Source organism: Aythya fuligula, chromosome 1, assembly GCF_009819795.1.
Source record: "Aythya fuligula isolate bAytFul2 chromosome 1, bAytFul2.pri, whole genome shotgun sequence".
NCBI classification, from domain to species: domain Eukaryota; kingdom Metazoa; phylum Chordata; class Aves; order Anseriformes; family Anatidae; genus Aythya; species Aythya fuligula.
In genome coordinates this window covers 41,832,894-41,852,790 of record NC_045559.1, presented here as the reverse complement: position 1 = coordinate 41,852,790, position 19,897 = coordinate 41,832,894, and the positions used below count along the sequence as shown (strand labels likewise).

The 19,897-nt window shown below is 36.7% G+C and overlaps 1 protein-coding gene across 4 annotated transcripts in view; it reads right to left on the bottom strand.

Moving 5' to 3' along the window:
* The window catches only part of SYT1 (synaptotagmin 1), a 359,307-nt gene that overhangs the window by 137,552 nt on the left and 201,858 nt on the right, over positions 1-19,897 (bottom strand). The window contains exon 1 of one of the 4 annotated variants that reach the window (XM_032184887.1): positions 10,018-10,022. The exons of the other annotated variants lie outside the window; for them this stretch is intronic. The gene's annotated coding sequence lies outside the window, so the exon portion shown is untranslated. Of the gene's footprint in view, positions 1-10,017; positions 10,023-19,897 lie in introns of those variants that run through there. 4 annotated transcript variants of the gene reach the window in all.

The following is a 19,897-nucleotide window of genomic DNA, read 5'->3' as shown; positions in this document are numbered from 1 at the left end:
TCAGTACATGGTAAAATATGTATGTTTCTCTTTTAGTTTCCTGATCACCCTTACCAAATAAGGTGGAGCTATTCAACAAACAGGGCTCTGAAATATCTCATGTTGCAGAGTCTCTGTAAGGGAAACCTTGGCTTCTCTTTTCAGAAAGAACCTGTCTGCTGATACATGAACTATGAACAGCTAGTCTCTGTATGCAGTGATCTGCATACCAAACTATGCAAAATGATATTTTCAGACACCCCTTAAGTAGTTGATAAGCCTGCTGTTAATTTAAGTGAGAACAGTGAAGCTAACACTATTTTTTTTTTTCCAGCTAAAAGCCATAATTTTTTGACTGCACTTCAAACTTTCCTCAGTGCAAGAGCCAGAAGAGCCAGAATAGCTCACAGAGAAACATAAAAGTCAAGAGGAAGGAGTAATGTGGCAAGTCAAGAGTAGCGAGCCCTGTGCACAGATTCACTATATAAATGCGTATTTCCCTGACTGCGTTCTGAAACTATTACTTTCCCCTAAGTATACAATATTTCTTAGTGGAGCATTTCTTTTGATTTTTCGAGGTAATGGGGCTGGAGACAGGCCTGTCTCTCTGTATGTTGACATTGTTGTCATGTTTCAGCAGCAGCGAGGTTACCAAAGCTGTCAAAGCATCAGAATATGTTTAATTTAACCCCTTTGCCTTCCTCTATTGCTGCAATGCTGTTCCAAAATGACTGAGGTCCTTGATACTAGCTAGAGTTATGAATAGGAATGAGGGAAAGAAACTACAGCAATTTCCTCCCACATGATCATTCTGTCATCTTTCACACTTGCATCTTGTTTCCTGAAGCTGTAATCTGCATTTCTACTCCCCAGGTATTTACTTTCAGACTTCCTTTATACAGCAGTGTAAGACAAAAGAATTCATATAAAAATTAGTGTTCAACTGCATTTAAGCATGAAATTCTAATACAGTCCACAGAGAATTCTTGCTGTTCCAGAATCATTTTAGAGTAATCTCACAAATAATGAAGCTCTTTATATCAATAAAATCCTTGTTATGTACATTGCATAAAATCAATTTATATTCACATATTTGGCTACTGTCCAATCAATGTCTCCAATAAAGCCTATAAACTAGGAAAGTGCCACAGAGACTAGCTATGATGTCAAAAAGTCATAAGGAACAAAACAACAGAAATTGTAAAATAATACAGGGAAAAACACTATTAATATTCCTGTTTTGGTATCTTTGAATTTTTCTTCTGTTGAGATTTCCTATATGTCCCAATTTTTGCAGTCAGTAACCGTGGGATTAGTGAAATTAATTAGGAACAAGCAGGATGGTACATGCACTAAAGAAGCAAATACAGGGGGGACCTGAGATGTACAATTCACTGCTACCTCACAGATTAGTTAAATCCTGGACTTAGGCTGTGAAATAATTGACAACTCTGAATGTGATTCTACTCTGAAAAGTTACTATACAAAAATGGCACCTTCCTTCTGAAAAAAGATCTGCTTCCTATGTATATTCAGTCATATATGCTGAATTTAATGAGTATCACGTTTCAGCTTCAATACTGTTTTTTTTTTCTTTTTTTTTTTTTTTTTTTTTTTTGTTATATCTCCAGTATAAAAAGCTAAGAGAATATGAGCAAGATTTTATTCTTTCTGTGCATCATGAATGCTATTATTAACTAAATTTCAAAGATCAGTTGATTACATCTCTGAGAACCTACTGCAGCTTAAGCAGTTATACCCAAAGGCATACTTGTAGGCAAGCACATAAAATTTGGGTTGTGTTACTGGTGGTAGGTGGGAGAAGGGAAGAGCTCAGCTAGTTTTTGAGATCTTATGATAAAATTACATAGCTGGCATTTAGAAAAATGTAAACAGTTGGTATTTGGCATTAAAGCTCTAAGATGTGTCACCTAAGTGTACTAATGGGAAAAATGCTCACATGTGACTGAATTATGTAGATCAAATTTTGCAAATTCTGTGTGACAAAGGATTCAGATTTTTCAGATACAAGCAATCTAGTATTAAAAACCTCAATAGTTCACCACACGTATATCAACCAGGTAATGCAAAGTATTTGTGCTTGTACAAATATACCTGTGTGTATATATACATCATGGGTACATACTTATCATGTATGCACAAATGACATACTACAATGCTTGCTATGAGGTGACTAAGAAAGTATTATGACTTGACTGTCAGCAAAGCAAACAATGTGAGTCTGAGTCCAAGAATTTTATAATAAACAGTTTTGCAGTTTTATAAACAGATAGCAGCTTTGTAGGGAAATACATACTTTTTACAAACTTTTCAAAAAGATTTTCAGAGATTTCTTCAGCCACATGACCGCAGCACTGAAATGAGGAACAACCTGGCAAAACTATGAAAGTAAGCTGACTGGCTGTGACAGGTTCTGCTAACTGCAGCTATGTGGAAGTCACTTTTTCAAGAATATCACCAATCCAGGAAAGAAGAGTACAGGGGTGCAGGAAGCATCTGCATTCAGATTTTTTTAAAGTTGAAATGAAATGAAATGAAATGAAATAAAATAAAATAAAATAAAATAAAATAAAATAAAATAAAATAAAATATTTATGGTTAATTACTGTACTTACTATATGAAGGCAATCTTATCAGCACATAGAAAGAGAAATAGTGGAAATTGGAACTAATTGTCCCATAATGACTGATATTTTTTCCTGCTGTTGAGAACGATATGCCGTCATCCAATAGCTTTCTGCACACAGCAGGAGGGAAAATTATCAATCAATTATGAGACAATTAATTCCTAACTTGTAACATTTTTCTACTGAAAAGAAAAAATAGATCCTAATTTAAGATTAAAAATTATGCATTCCCTATGGTGTTTTGTAAAGCCATCTCTTTAAAATATTTCCTTATAAATATCTAAAATTATTTTCACAATTTATAGACCTACACTGAAGCACTTTATAAAATATTAGGGTAAGCACTACTTTAAGAAGAAAAAAGAAGAGCTTTTTTTTGAAAAAAAAGCTCTTTGGGTGCTTGCCAGGACACACACCTCACATGGAAGAAAGTGGTAGAGATGGTTCAGAAGAGCTTTATTTATGAGTCACTCCTGATTTTAGCATACCCTGCTGATTAGGCAACTACTTGCTCAACGTTCTGGCTGCTGAGCATCCTGTTTTGAGGTACTCATGTCTTTAAAACCATACAGGAAGCTTGACCTAAAGCTATGATACAGTCCAAGGTTGTAGAGAGTAAAGATATTTATATAAACATCATAAAGGGTCCTCTGATCAAATCTACAACCTGTATTTCCTCTGCTTGCATATACAAGATGACCAAAGCAGTCTGGAGTCTCCAGATGATGGTATGACCCTCTCTGGGTCATGAATATCACCCATTTCCATCTGGAAGTTCAGCACATCTTTGAAAGAAATTCTTCAGTCATCTGCATCTTCCGAGCTCTCAGTTGGATTGAGGCCAACTGAGATGCTGGGGCTGAATTCTGAAAACCATCCTCCTGTGTGCCTCATCTATGCTGGCAGGTAAAGTCCCAGAGCATTGTGCCCTTTTAGACTGAGGGATGGATCTACTCTAAATCTGGACAACAGTCTGCAGTAGCATTCTGATGGAGGCAGTGATTGATAGACTACTCTGCCTCATTAGCCACTTACTGCTGCAAGAGGGCAACTAAGGTTAGCACTATTGCCAAAACAACCTGGGGAGATAGAAATCCTACTTAATAGGCATGGCAGATTCATTTCTATTGCTGGCTTTCCCAATTTTGTTCTGTGCTTCTTCCTTCTGCCCAGTACAGTTCTCTTTGTTTTAAACCATTGACTCAGTGCTTGTTGGTGGGAAAATGCTGTTCATCAAAAGCCTGTAAGTAGGGTAATTCAGTTTTTCAAGTTTGTGGATGCAAACTTGAGCAAATTTTACTTACGCTTTCCAGAAATAATCTACTAGTAATTGAACTTGGACTGCATCGAACACTCACTGGTTACTGGATGGTTACAGGAATGCTATTTTTCAACACAGGTACTGCCGCTGTGGTTAGATGTCTAACAGTTAAACACCCTAGTACACATTGTCACATACTTCACTTTCCTGTAGATTTACTTGATTGAGCTGACTGTCCAGTTGGGACATCAGAAAGGCTGCATGTACATTAATGGCCATACATTTAACATTCATACAGAAAAAAAAAACACACAACAGTTTTAAGAGAGCAAAAATGTGAGAGAAACCAAGTTCTACTTTGTATTGACATCTTATTGATATAATAAATAAAAAATCTCTTTTAGTTCTTAATTTCTTTGACGATTATCATATTCATAATGTCTAATTGCATGCTTCAATGTGTTAATTCTTTTTGTTTATTTTTTCTTATTTCACCTCTTTTTTCTTTTTTTTTCCTTATTTATTTATTTATTTATTTATTTAATTGCAAAGCTCAGTGTTCAGCTATGGCATTATAACCATTTGTTGGTTATGAGCCTCAACCTGTACACGTCTGTTTAAAATGAAAACAAAAGAACTTGCTGATCATACAGGGATAGGAAAATAATCTGTTGTCACAGAGCACAGAACAAAGTCACACAGTGAGCTCCCACTTTTCTACGTCACCATAGCTGGTGTATGTCTTTGTCAAACTTTTAGCTGAAAATAGTATCAATTTTACTATTATAAGATTGGGGCTCTGCTGAGCAGCACGGCAGAGCAGACGTGCAGTTGGGGAGCTTTGGCACTAAAGGCACACATCCACTGAGCTTGTGTGCTACCCCTGAGTGGCTGGTATGTTTGGCTACCAGGCAGGGTAGCACCATGCTCACGCTCCCTGCTGCTCCATGTGTTCAAGAGAAGGAAGTGGCCAGGACTGACAAGGGGTAATTTTCACTTCATCTCCAGCTTCTGGTAGCTGTACTCTGTGCTCTGCAATCTGTAAATCATAGTGCAGTGCTCTGGAAAGGATGAGGATACTGAGCCAAACCAGAAGCAGGATGTAGGGAGGCCAGCATGGTCTTAAAGACTCTTCCAGCACACGTGTTTCTGCTTTGTTGTACGGGCATTTTGCCTTCATGAAAGCATGTAAACACAGGACTGGAATCCAAAGATAATGCCAGCACTACTTGCAAGAGCTTGGTCCTGTATAATGAATGCAGCACTAATTATTAAAGAAATTCTTGGCTTTCTTTAACAAACTTGCAGCCAAGAGCTTTCCAGAGATTATATCTACATTATAAATAAGGAGCACAAAAGCATTTAACATGATTGATGAAAATGTTTGCTTTCTCTTTAGTGGAGTAATAAATAAGTTAGAATTTCAAAGTTCTCTGAAGAGAAGAGATACTAAAGAGAAAGCACGTGGATGCATTGTTCTGTAACACAGGTATTTGATGAGCTCCAGAAATCGCTTTGGAAGAGAAAAGATGTATTATAGTGTGTGAAAAGAAGAAATCTTCAGGCTGTTATCTAGTTGCTAAGGGCTGGTTCTTGATGAAAACAGAGCAGAATAGAATGGATAGTTTAAGCACTGTGAGGTAAAAGCAGAAAATTGGACTTAGAGCACAAGGGACATTCACAATGGAATGAAAGTGGATGCAATAAAATGTTAAGAATGTGACAAGGAAAAGATTATTCTAAATATGAAGAGAGAAAAGTCAAAGTTTTGCCTTCACTTCAACAAAGCCTTTGGAGGAAAATAAAATAAATAAATAAATAAATAAATAAATAAAAGAGGAATTAGCCCTCCTGTAATGTACATTAGCAAAGAAAAGAGAAAGATGAAAAGAAGAATACCACCTCAAGTTCATTTTAGACCAAGCAGCTGCTATTAAACTTTTAATTACAACCTTGTATTTTTTTTTTCTTTCTACAATTGCTAGGAAAAAGAAGAGAGAAAAGCTTGAAACAACATATTTCTGAGCTTCACTCTGTTTGTACTTTTGCTGCCAAAATCTTAAACAGAATAATTTAAAATTGTTTAAACTTAGGCAGAAAAAGATTTTTTCTGCATTCGAAAGAGTGTGTTATCTAGTGCCTTTAACACACACTAGAGCAGCACTTTTTTCTTGTCTTCTGCCCATTACAAAGCCAGCAGTTTTAAGTTCACAGAGTACCTACAGACCAAAAGCGAAAGTATTTCCTCAGAAGTCAGGAACAATTGCCTTGCCCTACACCTGTGCAGTCTGATATTCCTTGAATATTTTAAGAAACCTGCAAGTCAATATCCACTGGAAGTCCCTTCCTATTGAAATCTGGGCTAACGTGGCATCTGTGTTTCAGATGTTACCCGCTGTCACTGTAGGAAAGTGCGAAGCAGCATTTATGGCAAACAGTGGCATTTCTTTTTAATCCACAAACAAAAGCAATTCCTGGAATTTTCATCACCTTTCCAACCATTTGAAAGCAGTAATTGTTAGCTCTGTTAAATACCTTCTCTTTCTAAAGTAATACTCTCCAAATGCAAATTGTAGTCACAGCTGCATAGGAAATCTACTGCCAAAATACACCATTGGGAGAGAAGAAAATATAGTGGCAGCTGGCTGTCTCCAAAGAGGGAGAGTGTCATCTCTGTGAACAGTCAGCTCTCACAGAAGAAATGCTAAAGAGCAAAGGACTGCAATACCACTGCAATAGGCACTGGCTGAGAGTGGACACTGCTAACAGGAACAAATTGGAGGCTGTAACTTTAGCAGAAGAAGGAAAGGTCAGGAAGGCTGGCAGAAACACCAGTATGCCTTTGCCTACATGCACAATGAAACTTCAGTCAAAACTGTGTGGTGTAAGAATGACTTTTTGGTTAGTTTGGATTCAGCAAATATTCTTTACATCTCCTGCTCAACCATTTATTTGTGTTTGCAAAATTCTGACTAAAGATTGGGGACTGCTTCACTCGTTATTGGTTTATCTCCCATTTCCGTGAGTTTATAACTAGCAGGGGACAGTTTAAGGAATAAAACTAAGGGAGATGGTGATGTAGCCCTTCTGTGAAACTTCACAAATCAAGTTGTGATGGCACAACATTTTAAAGAAATCCACATTGCCTGTGACAAGGGAATAGCTCAACACAGCAGCTTTTCCTCCTGACAGATTGGGCAGATTCAAAGCAGAGACCTACAAGGTGAGAAACTGCAGCTGATGAGAATTGTCTTACAGCATCCAGTCCTGTGGTCAGAGCCTAATCTGGAGGTAAAATATGTCACAGGAACACTGAAATTATAATCTCAAATTTGCCAAAGACACCCTGGAAGCCTTTATATTCCTACTTTTTCATCTACCATAACCATAGTTATATGATTACTACATATTTTACTGGGTCATTTGCAGTGCTTGAATCATGAACTTTTGGATTTACACTGCAGCCGCACTCCAGCTCAATTTGATACTAAGAGCAGTAGTTTCTGAGCCTAGCCCACATGGGAAAAGAACAGCGCACACTTTGCTGGGCTTGTTATGGAACCAGTTGTGAGATGGAAAGAAAATAATGGACACTAGGGTCTTAGGTGTCTGTATTCTGCTTAGCAAGTGTAACTATTGCTTTGCATTTAGAGCAGTGGCTAGAAAGATTACAGGCACATTTATTTGTCTATCTAATTCTTTCTGACAGGCAAAGGTAGTAAAGGGAATGAAGTGTGCTTCTTTCTGTTGAAGCCTACTCACACTTCTTGTGACAAGCCAGCCTGTGACAACATGGGCAACTAATACATGATGTGAAATGAGAATCTGGTCAATAATAAAGCTTGTGAATTATGTGGGAATACACACACTTGCCTAAAACGCATTTAGAGCTGCATTTCTGCCTGAGATCTATGACTGTAGCCTGAGTAGAAGCCACAACATATTGTAATGGGTCTTCAGTTTGGAAAATCTGTGATGCACTGCAGGTGAAGTTAGATAGACACTCTCCTTGTCATCACCAGATTTCCTGGAACAACTTACATAAAAGTTGGTTGCTTTTAACATTTTTTTTTTAAATGGCTGACTATCTTCTGTTTATTTGGTATTTTTAGCTGTGTGCCACCTCTCTTCTTCCCTTTTTGCTCCCTGTTTCCTTATCCTGGTGTGTGACTCATGCTGCTATGCTACCCCAGGAACCACATTTAGTGGTTTCATTAACTACCTTCAGCCTGTCTCTTTAGATCCCTCCTCCAAGCATGTTCTCTGCCCTATTATCTGTTCCTTCCCTCTATCTTACCTCAGTTTCTGTGTAATATTTATGAGAAATGTTTTCAGAAGCAGACAGGGATATCTAGACACTTAGCTAACATTCATACCTTTGAAAAATCTCCTCCTACAGCTTCATAGTTCTCTTGCTATGCAGTAAACCCCCTTTCTACTTTTAGCTCTCCTCCCTTGCATCAACCATCCTTTCCTTCCTCTGTTCTCTGTATCCTTTTTTGCTTACCTAAGTTAGACCACAGCTATGCCAGCACATCTTTGCAGTTCAGTCATGCCAGCGAAACTTCTAAGGTATGCGGTTATCTTAACAGAAACAGCTTTTGTCAGCCTGCATTGCCCAGTTTCAGATGAAAGTGTGACTTCACCGGCAAACATGCCGCTTCTTCAGCATATGTTCTACCTACACATGCAGGAATGGGTCAGCACAGTTACAGAAGACAAGACTTCAGACAGTCCTTGATGCAGAGACCGTCCTTTAGAATCAAAAAAGAGCAACAAAGGACATTCGTTGTGGTGCAAAATAAATACCTGAGAGAATGTATTTACCAGTCTCTCTACTCTGCATCTATCTAATGGGCTAAAGAAATGGTTCGGTTTGCAGAGTTTAACTTCAACCGCTCAACACAAGATGCAAATAGATCTATTCATTTAATATAGCTGGAACGAATAATAATCAATTCTCCTCAGACTTTTTTCATAAGTCACAACTGTTTAGGAGTGATGGAAATTTTAATTTAAAATGGCTGTCTCATTAGAACATGGGACTGTTAAAAGCATTGTGTAAAAAAATTCATTATAATAGCCTAGAAAACAAAAGACTGTTTTTAGCAAACCTGTTCATCTCACTGCACATTGCAGCCTAATGATGCCGTACAAAATTTAATTGGCTATATTGCAAGCCTGCTACTGCCACTTGCAACAGAAGCTGGTACCAAAAAGGTAACAGGAAATTGTATCTCGGGCACTTATCAGGAGCAACTCTTAACTTTTGTTAACAAAAATCTCCATAAACTCTTTAGGGTTTTTATTTTAACAATTTTTTTTTTTTTTTTGATTACATTCTAAGCATACACAACCAAGAACCTCTCTCCCCTGAGACACATTAGAGATTTAAAAAAATGTATTTTGTGTAAACAGAGAGACACTGTATGTACCCTTTAGGAAGTGAATTGTAATGTGACCTAAAGTCTTCTCCCACACACTGAATCCTCTTTCTTGAAACTATATTTTCTACCCCTGGAAAGCTACAGAGCTTCATTTCTTTATGCAGGTGTCAAACTCTGAGTAGTAAAGGGTTAGGAGTGATTTCCCATGTGACAGATTAATCCACAACAAGCTGTTTTAGGGTTTCTTGAAGGTCTATTCAAAACATCCCATTCTAAATATGGCCAGACACTGTGTTGGATGGGTACTCACCTACATTAAACTCGATGGAATACAGGTTTAATCTAGTGTAGTAAATCTCTGTATTTCTGTGTATTCATAAACATAGAACAGCGCTTGGCCATATTCCAAGATCTACTACATTTCTGTTGCATACTTTACACACAAAATATGAATCATAGTTAGACCCTGTAAATATGGGAAAGTAATAGTCATCCAACTCATCTTCATTTAGTTATACTAAAATGGCTATAATGCTCAAGAAGCCGAGAAGTTAAACAACCCGATCCACTTCTCTTGGAGTAACTGCTGCTTTTTTTTTTTTTTAATAATTTATCATCATTTCCTTTAAACTTTCCATTCTTACTGTCTGTTGTGCAAATTTTAAAAATTAATTTTGCTTATTTTTTTATATTATATATAGCAGGGATATAAAAAAGGAAGAGTTAATTTTTGAAAATAAACTCTTCACACTAAACAACAATAATCCCAGTTCCTGTTTTGAATGCCTGAAGACAATATTTTGTGAGCATGTCTCGAACTGCAGAATGTAGCAAATGTGTAATGTTTAGGATAGATATGATTGATAGATAATGTTTTGCTGTTCAGAGAGAATAAAATATAAGTAGCTAAAGATGTATGTCAGGTATGCAGCAGTCACCCCTCTTGTTCTGGGAGGAGCTTTGAGGTCTGTGTGTGAGAACTAAATACTATAGCTAATATGCAGGTTTTGTAAATGAGCTTAGCTCTAGGCAGACAAACATTCATCTGTTAATGAACTGGACATAAAGAAGGACAGTTTTGACCCACGAAAATTTTTATTGTTAAAAAAATAAGAAAAGGAAGCAGATTCTGCTTTGACATCTTTGTTCTGCTGCACAGCTTGCAAACTGCACAGCAGGGCTTTTTTGTGGGTTCAGTTCCTAAGCACAGAAGAGAGACTTTCCCTGGCATACTGTAAAATCATTGGAAGGGCAAACTGGTGAATCACTTTCAAATAGTGAAGCTTATGAATTCCACAAGCTGGAGGCATTGGACATAGTTCAAAGACATTACAAGCTTCACAAATTTAACAACCTTGGATTTTTCCCTTGAAAACAGGAAAATAAAATGTAGGACTTAAAGGTACCAAGAATAAGATGACATGTTAATGTTTGTTTGCAAATTTTTCCTTAGAGTATGCAGTTCTGACATTTCTATTAACTCATCTCAAGCAGATAATGTTTCAAAATTTTGAATAATGTCTATTCAGTATTTTGTTTGTTTTATACTACTACCTCTATGTAATGTATTACATCAGTTCAATACATATATAAACAAAACAAGTTTCACAACAGAATCTGTAGATTTTTTTTTTTGAGAACTCAGGCAAATATTTGTAATACTGCAGAATTTAGTAACTGCAGATTAGCTATGGGCTTTGCTATTTGATTTACATTTTAAATTCCTAATTAAAATCATTCACTTGTAAAGAGTTTAAACTTGTACATCTCTGGCAGTTGAAAGTTAATAAAACATTTTCAACTTTACAGAAACTGTGAGTGGATTTAGCTGGTATAAATGACTGTACTGTATAAATGTACTGTAGCCCAGCACACAGTAGGTAGTAATGTCACATTTATTATAAATGTATTCATAAAGCATTTCAATCCCATTTTTTTCTATATTAGCACATAATACTTAAAGAATTTTTAAATCATTACACTACACCATTTTTTGATTCTGTTTGTGTTTCAGTGAATACTGATATATAAAGCATGGATTATTCCAGGACACTTTAAATCCTTATTTATGCAGTAGGAAAAAAAATGCAATCATATTAAAACTATCACAAGCTACAAACTGTAGCCAGCCAAATTGTCATTTTAGCTTCAGTTATATATTTCCTGTCTTCCAAATGCTTAGAAGACTTCTTGGGATTTATGCAAGGCATTTTTTTTCTCTCTAAAGACACATTAATACCACCCTTTTTACTGTCTACATTCTTGTGGTCTCATACGATTTTAATCCCAAAATATCTAATCAGAAATCTTGATTTCTAATTCAACTTTGAAGTTTGGATGCATTTTTCATAAGTTCTAAAAATAAAGAGTTCTGTCTTCTGCAGTGGTATGTCATGCATATGTATGAAGGCACTGTGACAAAATTCCAAGGCATTTAAAGAAATGTAAATGGAAGAGAAAACATACTAGCAAAATATGATGCAGCATTTTAGTCTTCTATATACAGGAAGTCTTTGAATATATCAATAAAATTAAGCGCAAGCCAGTGACAATGGCAGACAAAACAGGGTCCAGCACCGGAGTTACAGATTGGAGACTGTTACAGGTACAGCCTACAAGTGAAGTACTCATTTGCTGGAACATAATATGTCTTTTTAATATGAGCTTAAACAGTGCTTATCCCAATTACAGTGAAAAACAAATGAAGAGAAAAGAAATGAAGAGAAAAGAATGAGGCTTTTGAAAACTGCTGCTATCAGGAATGACTTTTTTTAGAGTTGTGAAAGCTTAGTTCACTGTTCCCATGTTAAAAGAATTCAGTCTAATTGTGTCAGATTGGTAAGATGCATGGATGGGTAAATACATTTTGATTTCTAGAAAAATCTGCACATTTTTGTATTGGCTCTGAAATAATTCCAACTGGTAGAACAGAGCACCTCCCACTTATCCATAAACAAACAAACAGAGGACATGAAAAGAATAAAATGTGTGCTTTCACATACAGACTTTTACAAAGAATGCTTCCTGGGAGACCCTCTGTAAAAGATGAAGAACAAGTGTTGAAAACAAGCATTCCAGAAAAAATGCCCTCAAACTCTTCAGTGTTTGAAGAATGTAGTCCAAAGCGAAATTTAGCTGGGAGATAAGGCAGTTAAATCTAGATTCCAGTACTCTACTACTGCAATTAAGAGTGTCATACATGCCTTTTAAGAATTTCGTCAAAATTCCTCTTGAATTTTCTGTTCAGGTTGTTTCTCTTCCAGCTCTTACTGAATCTCATTGCTCTGATAGTTGGAAATCTTTCTTTAACTTCCAGTCTAAGTTTACTCATGGCCATTGATGTCTCTTAGCTTCATAAATATTTTTCCCTTCCCAATATTTATATCACCAGTATTTTTCAATGTTCTTTTTAGTCTTTTCACTAGAGTGAAAATGCTTTTTAATTAATTAATTAATTTATTTATTTATTTATTTATTTTGTAAAATTCAAGTTATCCAGTCCCCTGGTGATCTTATTAGACTTATTCCTATTTTTTAGCATTCTCTTCTTAATATGGACACATCATACTAGTCCTAAGAGCATCTGCTGTCATTGCCAAGAGATTGATAGAGAAACAGAACCTTAGAAGAGAGTCAGAGCATCCTGAATTGCATTGAACCTATAATGACACAAGTAGGCCACCACAATTACTGAGAAATGTAGTTTTGCCTTGTGCAGCTGCTACCTATGATCATCTTTATCCTCTCTTCATTATGCACCTACATTTAAGAGCTATTTTAGGCTCTACTTACTGAATACCTTCCCAGTTCCTGCTACTGGTACCTTAGGAGCTGGCTTCATGAAACATTTGTAAGGCACTGAACAGACAGAGTAGAAAATAACATCTAAAAGCTCAAAAATAATTTTATTGCCTGAAGCTAAATATTTTTTCAGACCTAAGCACAGCTTTCTTTTTGAAGATGAGCTTTATTAAAAACCAAACCAAACCAAATCACACACACACAACAACAACAACAACCAAACCAACAAACCAACGCCCCCCCCTTTTTAGATTTTGTCCTTTTTTTTTTTTTTTGGCTAGGATAGAGTTAATTTTCCTCCTTGTAGCTGGTAGGGTGCTGTGTTTTGGGTTTAGGATTAGGATGAGAATAATGTTGATAACACGCTGATGTTTTAATTGTTGCAGAATAGTGCTTACACTAAGCCAGGGACTTTTCAGCTTCTCATACCAACCTGCCAGTGAGCAGACTGGGGATGCACATGGAGCTGGAAGGGGACATAACCAGGACAGCTGACCCAAACTGGCCAAAGGGATGTCTCATATCATATGACGCCATGCTGAGCAACTAATACAGGGTGGCTGGCTGGGGTGGGGGGAACCTTGCTTCAGGGCTGGGCTGGGGATTGGTCAGTGGGTGGTGAGCAATTGAATTGTGCACTTGTTTTATACACATTATTATTATTAGTGCTATTATTATTCATTTTCTGTCCTAATAAACTATCTTTATCTGAACCCACAGGCTTTTAGTTTTTCTGATTTTCTTCCCCATCACACTGGGGCTGGGGGACAGTGTGGGTGAGCAAAATGCTGTGTGGTTCTTAGCTGCCGGACAGGTTAAACCACACATGGGGATAGATGCATCTCAAGAACTGCATACAAGGGCTGGTAGTATCCAGAAGTGGCGTTCCCAAACAGTGCTCTTTCAACCATGTCTGTTCTAGCCAAGTAGAGCGATTTTTTTCCACTGTTCCTGTCCTTTGGAGGAGAAATAAGAGATACACAGAAGTTCAGATTATATATATAAAATCAGTGAAGACTTGGCTAACTAATAGCTAAGCGGTGGAGCCTAATGCCATATTCCAATATCCAGTACACTCCACTAGAACCATTTTTTCCCACCATCTTCTGTTGTTATGTAATATTTATTAACAGACTTCAGATAAGAAGATTGTGGAGTGTAGTGATCAAACACCAGAAAAAGCAAAAGCAGAAGTCAACTTCTGTTAAGAGAAATAACTAATTAAATAGTAATGGCCATGGATTCAAAAACCTGTGAGTCTGTAAATCCCTCAACTCTGTATTTCACAAAGCTCAATATTAACATTTAAACTTGGTGAGAATTTAAAAGGACTAGTGCTGTGTTCCTCTTTGACCTTAATTGATGTTTCAGACTGGCATTTCAGCCTTCTGAAGTCAGCTTCCTCCCCTGATAACAGGAGTAGCAACTGGAGAAAGAACATTTCGGGCTGAATTCAGATGCAGCTTCCATCTCCTCTTTACAGGTGAGGACAGAATTACTGTCTGCCCACCCCTTTTTCTCCTGCTACAGAGGGAATTCGGGACTAATGCTGAAGGGAAGGAGACAAACCTGCAGGGAAAACACTAACCTAAAAATGCCTACAATGGGAAGGAAAAGGAAATCCTGAAAGGGGTATGTATAAAGGCATAAAAATGAAGGACAAATCACTTGAAAAGTGGTACAGGTAGTAAAATAGTTCTGAAAGAAGGTGGCAGACAGAGAGGTGTGATTGTTGAGTGCAATCTAAGAGGGAGAACAGAAAAACAAAAGAAGAAGAACAAACTGTGAGAATAGAAATATGGAAGAGGGTGAAAAGAATGCAACAAAGGAATGATTTTCAGATTATAAGAAAGGCCACAAGAAGGAAAGTAAAAAGTGGAAGGAATGAATAAAAAAAGCTGTCCAGTCTTATTTTGATCCCTTGTATCACAAAATTCTGTTAAATATGCTGGATTTTATATTTAAACAGTGAAAGAAAGAGAGAGAAATCATAATTAATTTTTATTTTTTTATTTTTTCCATTTTCTGGCAAAGCTAGGAACCTGTGGACTGGCTGCCTTAAATCTATGCAGTCACTATGTGCACCACAAACTGGCGTCTTGGTGAGCACCTCGTACTTCCCCAGTATGCTGGGAGGCAGACTCTCTCTTGGAACAGAAACAGAGCCAGAGGGGAGGGAGAGGTGAGGAGAAGGCCTGCCCCTTCCTGTTTAGTGTCCTGTACAAAGGTGCCTATGTGGGGGATTCAATGGACAGGAATGAATTCCTCTAGGGGCTACCAAAAAAAAACCAACTGTGCTTGGCATCTCATTTGAATCTTCCTGAGATGGAACATGTTTCCCTTTCCATTGACAGACCAGCTCTTAGGCAAGGTGAACAGTCTTCCACAAGCTGGGGCAGTGAGTCTTGTCTTCCTCGGACCCCTTTTATCACATGCAACTAAATAGACTAAGGACTGAGGTAGTGACATGAACCCCAGCAGTGGACTGCCAGGAATGGGGCCCACATGTTGAACAGGCTGGATGCAGAAAGTACCACACAGGTAACGGCTTGCAGCAGGAGATGCAGTAGAAGCAGTGAGAGTAGGACAGTTCTGAGGGATATTTAGTTTTTTTCCCCCCATTCAAGGCTCCTACTCTGTCACCAAAATGGGGTGATTTTTGCTGGATTTTTCTCATTATCAGGTATGATCCTTGTGGACCACTTCTGGTGTGTGCCTCCTATCTGCTGAGTAATCCTGCTCTAATCTATGCCTCCAGAATACAAAACTGGCTTATTTGGCATGAAGGTTAGGTTAAAGCCATCAAATTTTATGAAGCAATTTAAAATGGGCTTTCACATTCTATTTATAAATACAACTTATTTTACGAAGGCTCCTTGCATAATCTTCATCATGCACAGTCAGCCATTATCACATAATGTTACATGTTTTTTTTCAGAAATCGGTACACTAGTTTATAACAACTATTAAAATACCCTTGCTTGTACACGCTACACAGTAATGTAGATGTTTAAAAATTCCTAGATATAGTGCAAACAACAGTGCAGTCTATTGCATATATTGTTGCCATGAGACCTTCAATATTTTCTCCTATATGACCTCTGTGAATATAAGAAAATGTTCTGGATAACTTGACTAGAAAATATAAATGAAACAAATAAATAAAACAAATGAAATAACAGCACAACTAGTTCATCAAAAAATTTCCCCTCCTATTCCTTTACTATTGTCTTTAACTCCTAAAGAAACGTGGAACAAATCTTGCCTCTGCTAAAAACACCAAATTTCATGTTAACCATAGCAAACCCTAGCCAACATTTTAAATTTATACAAAAATAATAAGATTATTGTACACCTGTCTCCCAAAATGGTTTCTGTTCAGTGAAACTCACACACAGTACAGTATCTTAGTAAAAAAATAATATATACATATATATATAAATAACATTTATAGATGTAGATAGATAGATTTATTTGTCAGGCTTCAAAATAAAAGCAGCCTCACTCTCTACAAGGAAAGGTCCAATCAAACATAAAAGCAAAAAAATGAACAGTAAATTCTACAGGAATTGCTCTTTTGGTCCATGGAGTACAACTGGAAACAAAAAATCCCTTCCTGAAGGCTGTAAGTACAGAGTACTCCATTGACAGTCTGTAATAATAAATTACACAGCTATTTGAACAATTTAATATTCTACAGAAAAAAAAAAATATAATTTATCATTTTTATAGAATTATCTATGTAAAATGCAGTAGCATTATAGTTGTCCTAGCTGGCCTTTGGTAAGCCATGCTTCTTCACTGGTCCTGGAAACCTTAATTCAAGATCAAAAGAAGTTGTCGGCTCATACAAAACAAAAAACAACTCAAGACTGAGAAACTAGTTGGTAAAAACCTGTGAAACAGTGCAATCTATGACATTTTGAAAGCAAAACATACCTTCCTCACACAGCAACAGGCAGATTGAAAGCTATTAAAAGCAAAGCAGAAATGATTGCTATTATTCTGCTATTCAACATGCATACTACTGAGATGTACTGTCCATAACATGTACATGTATTGTACATTTAGCAAGCAATTAGCAATCAAATCTAAAGAGGTTAAAAAAAATCTTAACAATGAGTACAGAATGTTTTAATGCAAATTTGCATATCTTCTTAATTTGTTCTCATCTGCAGTGACTGTGGAAAAACAAATAGGATCACTAAAATCTGTAATAAAGTTGAGAATTGTACAGAGACTCTTGGAGACTTTAAATATCTAATATCCAACAGACAAGGGAAAAAATAACATGTAAGTAGAGTAAGAATTATTTTAAAATGGTAAAGATGACCTCAAGCTTGGATTACTTATGATAGGTAGAATAAGATTATAGGAGTAATTATATTTCCATGGAGGAAATTTTGTCAAACCAAGAATTATTCTGATCTGATATAGGAGGTGGTGTGGCAAATGCTACCTAAGAAGAATAATGATGATGATATAGAATGTTATCCAACCTTAACACAGTGAAATGAAAATGATTCTGGAACAGAAAGCTACTACTTTGTGAAAGCAGAAATTGTGAATTAATTCTATTAATTTCATTTATTCTTTGGGCTATAATATCAATAGAAGATGCCCTGGACATCATGAACACCATGAATGCTAGGTCTGGTATACTAGTCCACATCACATTACATTATGACACGTCCATTACATTCCCTTTTAGCTGAAGACCTTGTTTTCTCAAAAGGACCAAAGATGCTTTTCACCAGCTACAGCTATGGAAAAGTGGATAAATTGTGAAAATTTCCATAAAATTTTAAACTGCTTCTACCGCAGTTTAAAAGCTACAGAAAGAAGGATTGGTACAGAAGCTGTGGATACAGAATAGTGGATGCAGTTACATTGGCTAATGGAGTGAATATACAAAGTTGCTGCAAAGTTGTTGCTGTTCCAGAAGTCAGTTTGGGATATTTGGAATACAAAAAAAGGTCAGAACCTGAGCAGAGGTTGCTAAATCTCTGAGCAGAGTTTCAGTGAATTGATCCAGTCAACATTTTGGGGTGAAAGACAGCTACAGCAGATCCAACACACTTTGATTAGCATCTCTTTCTATAACTCTGCCCAGCTACACGCAGCCAGGAGGATCTGGCCTCAGAAGTGTTAATATTTCAGCACAAAGAAAGGTGACACTAGTTAAAGCGGCACCACCCCACTTAAAAACATACTGAAGTACCTCGTCTGTTTTAATGAGACTTTGATTTATAATTTAATTGTCTAAGAAAAGAGCTGAGCACACTGATTTGCTTTACTGTGTAGAGGTGATTATTCATTATTAGAGAGAATGTTCTCTGTTATTAACCTGGAGGCTGCCGATGTCTTATATGTAATCCAACTTGCTCAGTGAATTATTTTTAGCAGGAAATATGGCTTTTATTTCAAACACAAATTTTCTCTGTATATTCCATTGAAGCAATATTTTTGTTAAAATAAACACAGAAAAAAAGGTATTTAAAATTAAATGGTTATTTACAGATATCATAAAGCAAAGACATGCCTAGCACTGATCATGTCTTCAGAGCATATTAAGGGAACAAAAATAAAAAGCCCAGTCTCACCTCTGAAGTGAAAACAGTCAGATTTATAACACATTTGGGTATAACTCATTACAACAATGAAAGGAGATTAGATGGGGCAAATGCTTGTTTTCTGTTTTAAATGGGTTACAGCATATAAAGTATTTTTAGCAAAACAGCATGGATTTGCAGAGATTCTGGGAAGACACAAATCTCATTGAAGACAACAGGAGAGAAGGTACTCAGCAATTTTGAAAATCAGGTTATTGAAAGACCTTTCTAACGATTATTTTAGCTTTCTTAGCAATCTTGCTGCAGAACAAGCTTAAATGAATCATGATTTCTGAAGCACCTTATTTAACTTCTCAAGCTCAGCTTATATTTAATCAGAGAGGTGTACATAACGTTCTGATTATTTCTAATGCTGCCAGCCCTGTAGCTCTGTAGCTTCTTTTGAGGCTGACTATTGTGATGGTGGTGTTATTTTAGTCAGTAGATGGCATTAGCTGCCTCAGTGTCATTTTTGCTGTATGATTTATCAAGAAGTGGGTCAGCTACAGCCCGTGGGTGTGTGGATGTTCCCAGCAGGCTGAGGAAAAAAAAAAAAAAAGAGTAAGATTTTGTTGTCTTTTGTTAATTACCCTTGCCATACTTTAGTTGTTTCAATGGACAATATAATTAGACAATAAGAAACAGATCCACCAGTAGGCACACATCTTCAGATTGCAGTGTAAGAAATTGCACAGACATTTGTGCTCAGACAGCAATCCTTCAGCTGTAGGTACTGCTCAGGGTTACAGGGAGTTGGCACAGAGGCTTTGAGGATGGCAAAACTGTTCAAAGAGACAAGGGGAAAGACAGCTGACACAGCTCCACCCTTCTCTTACCCTCCTGCTCTATCTGCCTCCTCACAACTTTTATTAATAAAGAAATGTTAGATATCAAAGCCTGATTGGCATGATTTATATTTCACATTTATTTATTTACTTATTTATTTTTACATAGCTGTTTTTTAAAAGGTTGTTTTTTAGTTATCTTTTTAATAAGATTTAGGTTGTAAAAACACACACATGTATATATACCGTAGACAAAATCTTAATCCTTTATTATTCAAATATTCAAATGGGAATGCTCAAATATTCTTCTGAAGTGGTTCCAACCCAAACCCTGCAGTTAAGCACCATGAAAGTGTGTTTGTATGTGTTTGAGACCCACAATCTGAAATTGCATAGTGGTGAACAGGAAACAATTCTCTGCTCA